The following is a 6,252-nucleotide window of genomic DNA, read 5'->3' on the forward strand; positions in this document are numbered from 1 at the left end:
GGGATTCGAACACGCCTTCGGGGGTGACTGAACTCAAATCAAGGGATTTAAAAGATTTTAAAGAAGAAAATATTTTCCGAAAAGCTAAGTAAAGAGGTTTAAGAAGGAACAAAGTGTGTGATGTGAGCAACCGGCCGAGCTCAAGTAAGTATTCCCCAAAGTACCCATACCAGCTTATGTTATGTTTATCAGTTTCAGTAGAACAACATGCTAGAATAGGACTAAGGATCTAGGAGTGATGCCTTATGTGCTTCAGTGTATGAAAATTGCATGCTAGAATTGAGTAGACAGCAGTAGGATAGCCTGTTAGGGTTATGCCTGATAGTATGAGTTTAGCATTGTATGCTAGTACAACTTTCCTCTATGAGGACGAATTTGCCTGAGATTGTCTCCTTGTGTCTGAATGGTGCTTGCTTTGTGCTTCGTGGGGACTCTGAGTGATGGGAGTTAGACATTAGATGAATACGTCACGTCACATGTGATCAAGGTTGAATAATCTTAGAGTGCTGGATTTGGCCTTACTGCGCGGCTTTTGTCTGAGTCTAACCGTGTAGAGTCGAGTTTGTTACTCGAAGGATTATCTGAGCCTCACCACATGTGATGGTATTCAGGTAATGACTAATTGGCATTACAAGGAGGCCTTCAACAGCTAAGGACCGGGAAGGGTGGAGTTAGAGATTTTCCTGGGGCAAGCCTAGGATGAGTATAGCAATGATCAGCGGTAGTGAAAGGGACCTGGTGGAGTCAAGGCAGTCCTTGGAGAAGGAACGGATAGATGTGGAAGGTAGTATGGGCCTGTACTACTGAAAGCAGAGGATCTGTATCCAAACTAAGGAAGGCCAAGATAAGACCAGGGAACTTGTAGTAAGTGTGATCCCTCCAGAGGTGTCTGTAAGTCCCCAAAATTGCTTGTGTATCAATCAGATCCAATTGATGGTGCGGAATCCCAATCAATTGGATGATGTCAGATCAATATAGAAGAGAAGAAGAAGAAGAATTAAGATGAATCTAATGTATTGATGATACGATTGATACTCCTTACAATAGATTCTCTCTCACACACACTTCTTCTCTCTAACTTTCTCTCTCTTCTATAGCCTTCTCTCTTACTCGTACACTCCCACATGCACACCTCTATTTATATGGACCTCCATCCATACACATGTGTACAGCCGCACACCCTGTGTACGACCGTACACAGGGTGTGCGGCCGTACACACAAACCGCAAACACATACAATATTACATAAAAATATATTTTCCTAGAAAAGCAAGGTATAAACCATATTTTTGACCCAACAATCTCCCCCTTGGTTTATAGCTTTCTTTTCTAATTGACCCAACAAACTCCCCCTAAAAAGTAGTTGGCTTTTTCTTGTTAATCTTCATTGGGAGCTTGGCTTTAGCATTAATCTTCAAATTTCTTCACAACATCAAGATGAAAATATGAATCTTCAATAAATGAATTCATCTTGAGCGGTTGGGTTTTTCTTCAAAATTTGACATTGAACGCATGTTGGGTGAGGAGACTTCTTGAAAAGATTCTAGATATCTCTTTCAGCTTGAGAATCTTCAGGGAGAACATCAAAGAGAAATAATCTTCTAGATCACTTCAGCAGGTTCATAGATAGCAGCAAATTGATTGAGGAGGCTTCAATGCAATCTGTCACATAATCTTCAAATACAGCTTCACCATGCTTCTGGGGTTGACAGATTGAATGTCGAAAGAATAATCTTCATTTCTTGCTCCTTCGAGTGTGAATTCTTCAATGCTCACGGACGAAGCCTTGGCTCAGAAGATCTTCAATACAGTCTCAACGAGTCTCATCTACGCCTGAAATAACTTTTCAAGACAAAACAAAACTAAAAGAAAAATTAGCACACAAAAAAATATTTTTTTTTTTGGATTTTTGATATTTTCTAGAAAAATAAAACAGAAATAACACCTTTTTTTAATTTTTTTTTTCTGATTTTTGTTTGTTTTTTGATTTATTTTTAATTCTCCCCCTAAAATTTGTGCATAGAGGAAAACTATGAACAAATTTAATAAAATGATATCTAACTTTGAGAATTTTGGGATCAAAGTTTTTAGACAGCCTTTATCCGCTTGTCGGTACCTTCCATCTTCACGTCTTTGTCTGGTCGATCGCCGTTATTGTTGTCCACTTAAACACGAAAAATTGTGACAAAATTAGGACATACTATAAGTGACAAGACAATGTGATCCTAAGTTCCTAGATATTATATCTGATCCTAAGTTTCTAGATACTATATCTTAAGGACCATTAGCTGACGACAACCAGGGATATTGTTGTCCACCTAAATTGACCAACGATATCTATAGACAATCTTTGAGTGTTCAATTTTAATTGTACTGGAACATGTTTCCCGCTTCCAGATATGCCCTGGTAATCAAGGACTTCCAGAGTACTCCTTACATCGGATGAGCAGACCATCATTAGGGGAGAAGATAGATTCAGAGTATTATCACTTATAGTGCATATGTTGTGTACCAGGTCGGATTGTTAGTCACGCAAAGGAGACAGCATATGGCTAACAGATAAGAGGAATTTCATATATATATATATATATATATATATATATATATATATATATAATATGCAGAAAAATAGAGTTGCATATGTTACAGTCCAGGTCGGATCTCTTCCAATCACGTAGAGGAGGTAACATATGACTAACAGACAGAAAGAAAGAAAATGATTTTCCACAGACCTAATTTATCGGAATTTACCAGTTTCCCCATCAATTAAGGACAGAATCCGCACATGGAGGAAAAGTTAAACCACGGTTCCAGATATGGGTTCATTTAATGTGACGAGTAGATTCCCATATATATCTCCCTGCTCAACCTATCCAAGCGTCGTATTGTCAGGCTAAACGGATCTAACTAGGTCAAGATTTGTCAAGTCATTTGATTTCTTAAGTTCAACTTTGCCTAGTAATGTCCATTTAGAATCTTTCGTGCCTACCAACGCATCAAACCAGAGCATAGACCCTTCAACTTTGGGTACGTTACGCAGACTCAAATTGTCTGTTATCACATGATAATATCACTTCCCAAAACATCTCCCTCAAGCACATTCCATAACCAACATATTATTATTTTGATTTTATAATTTTTTTTATTTCTTAAAATTTTCTAATTTTTGTTTTGTTTTTATTTCTCCCCCTAAATTTGTGCATAGGAGAGAAATGAAAGTAAATGCACAAATTTAAACTATCCTAAAACAAAATTTTGTCTTTAAAGCGAATCAGCTTAAGAAAAAAAACTCAGGAGTATAGAGAAGAAAACTCAAACCGTAAGTCACCGATTGAATTTGCATCCAGAAAGTCTAAGAACAGCACGCGTAATCTCAGAACAGGTCCGAAAATTCTTCATGTCATTAAGCACAGACCCCATGTGATCCCTTCCTTTCTTCCCTTCCCGCAAAGGACACATACTCTCAAACAAATTTCTGAATGTTGTACAGTTGAGAGATGTCCCCTATAAAGTGCCAGGAACAGCCACTACCAACAAACCAAAGTCTGATGATATGCCTCCATAGCTGCTCCGACACAGAGCGGGATCAGTTGGTCTTTGGAACCCATTCCATTTTGAAACTAGGTCGACCTTTTTCATCTTTGCACGATACTCTCTCCCATGACATGTCCTGCTTATCACAAACAGAAGATGTAAAAATATTAGAAGTGTTAGAAGATTTGGGAGAGTGAGCCTTTGGAACCCATTTGTAGTTGGGTTTAACCCATTTCTTTTTCGATCTGATGGGTGGCTCAGCACTTGATTTTGAACTTGATGTCGGCCGTTGAGATGACTTTGATTTTGACTTCATGGGAGCATCTCTTGGATTTGGCTTCTTGGCCGACATTCCCTTCTTGTTCTTGGGATTCAGATTCTTGGCCTTGTGGGTTTGATTTTTGGCCTTCTGCGCGTTCCAGTCACCATTGTCTGAACGTGACCTTAAGGGGTTTCTTTTACAAAACCTCCCTCTTTGCGCGTTTTGCCAGCCTTGTGCATAGTAGGGAACGTATGCTCGATCAGGACAATTTATGGCAATGTGTCCAGGTGTTCCACAGTGAAAGCATGTCTTTTTCTTCACTGGGAAGTTCTTTCTTCCTGCCCCTGGTGGTGTTTCCTTGCCTTGTCTCTTGTTGTTCCCACATGCACACTTGTAACAAGAACTCTGTTGCGTTGGAATTGGTGGCCTGTATTTCTCAACGGTAGGTTGATCAGAAGCAATTGAGTTCGGAGCAACAGATTCAGAGTTCAAGGTGTAAGTCCCTAATTTGCCTGTGTATCAATTAGATCTGTTTGATGGTGCGGAATCCCAATCAAACGGATGATTTCAGATAAAATAGAAGAAAAGGAGAAGAAGAATAATATGAATCTTCGTATGAATCGATATGAATTAAAGTTCCAGATACAAAAGATTTACACAAAATGCTCTCTGGCCGTAAACTCTCTTCTCTCTGGCTGTAAACTCCTTAGGGTTTATCAATCTATTCCTCACACCCCAATACCTATATTTATACTAGGGAACATGGGCCGGAAACACATGGGCCGTAAATGAGTTTACGGTCGTAGGGTGTTTACGGCCGTAAACTCAGCCGTAAACTAGACCATAAATTCATAAATATTACAGAAAAATATAATTGCCCATAAAAGCAAAGTATAAACCATATTTTGACCCAACACAAGGAGATGTTGGTTTGTTCAATGGTGTTCTCCTTGTTCTCATCCTCTGCTACTTTACCTACACATAAAGTAGAAGCATTAGTATCTTCAACTTGAATACCTCCTGACATAAATCCAGCTGGTTTGCCATATCGAAGATGTGCCTCCCTGTCAATTTCGTCCTGTGTTATAGGGATGGATGTGTAGTTATGATTGAAAGGTGGAGGAACACTATCATACCCTAGACCCTTGTTTTGATTTTCTTTGAATTTTAATTGGGTTTCATATAAGGACTCGATTGTCTTACTTGACGCAGTGTAATTTTTGAAACTAACATCTGTTTTACCACACTTTATTTTCAAAGCGTCAAGTTCTGCAGTTACAGCATCAAGTTTTTTCTTAATGTGATCATAATTTTCACACTTGTTGCTGTAATCTTCTTGTAATTTCCGGAAATCCTTGATTTTGGTTTCTAATTGAGCTTTTAACGGTTTCTGTCCTTTCCTAAGAGTATAGCCTTCGTATTTGAGGACCTCATTTTCTCTTTTTAATAAATCAATTTGTTCGCGAAGAAATTTAATCATAGCTTTACAAGATGGAGTACATGAAACTTCATTTACCGGAATTGATGTGGAACTCATATTTTTTTATTTTTTATTTTTAATTTCTTAATTTTTTTATATTTTTAATTGCCCTTTGACTTAAAAACCGAGAAAGTCATCCTTAAAAGTCAAATTTCAAAAGTCAAACTTGGAAAGTCAAACTTAAAAGTCAAACCGAAAAGCCAAATTTGAAAAATTAAAAGTCAAACGAGAAAGTCAAAGTTTAAAGTCAAATGTCAACTTTTAAAAGTCAAAGTCAAAATTTTAAGGTCAAAAGATAAAAATATAATCAAAAATTAAAAACTAAAATCTTTGGGTTGAAAATAGAATTTAGAAATAAAAGATTTAGAATTTTGGGCTAAAAATGACAATTGTTGCGAAAATAGGGGCGAAATGGAGTCCTTATGAATTAAATTTCGAAGGAAAAGAACATCTAGCAAGTTGGTCGAGATGGTAATGCGCCTTGTTGAAGAACCAGAGGTCCCAGGTTCGATTCCCGTTACCCTCTAATTCCGTTTCCCTTTTTTTTTATACGAAGGCTGCTGAGCGAGGACGGCTGCGAAGCGAGGACTAGAGCTGCGAAGCCAAGAACGATGCTGCTGAGCCATGAACTAGAGGCGAGACCGAGCCGTATACCGAGGCCACACATCGAGGCGCACACTGCTGAGCCGCACACACCGAGTCGTATACTTCGAGCTGCACACCTTCAAGTGGCCGCACTCCTTCAACAGATTCGCGAAAAAAACGGCGTTTTTCACCCTTTTTGCTCCAAAACTCGATCAAAAACTCGTTTTTATGAAAAATACAAAGAAGTAACCCCCCTTATTTTTGCGAGATCTATCCAAAAACGCTATTGTCTTTTAAAAATAAGATCAAATAAGCTCCATATCTGAAAAAATTGATTGATACAACCAAGCTCTGATACCAATTGTAAGTCCCCAAAATTGCTTGTGTATCA

Source organism: Lactuca sativa, chromosome 5 (assembly GCF_002870075.4).
Source record: "Lactuca sativa cultivar Salinas chromosome 5, Lsat_Salinas_v11, whole genome shotgun sequence".
In the NCBI taxonomy this organism is placed as follows: Eukaryota; Viridiplantae; Streptophyta; class Magnoliopsida; order Asterales; family Asteraceae; genus Lactuca; species Lactuca sativa.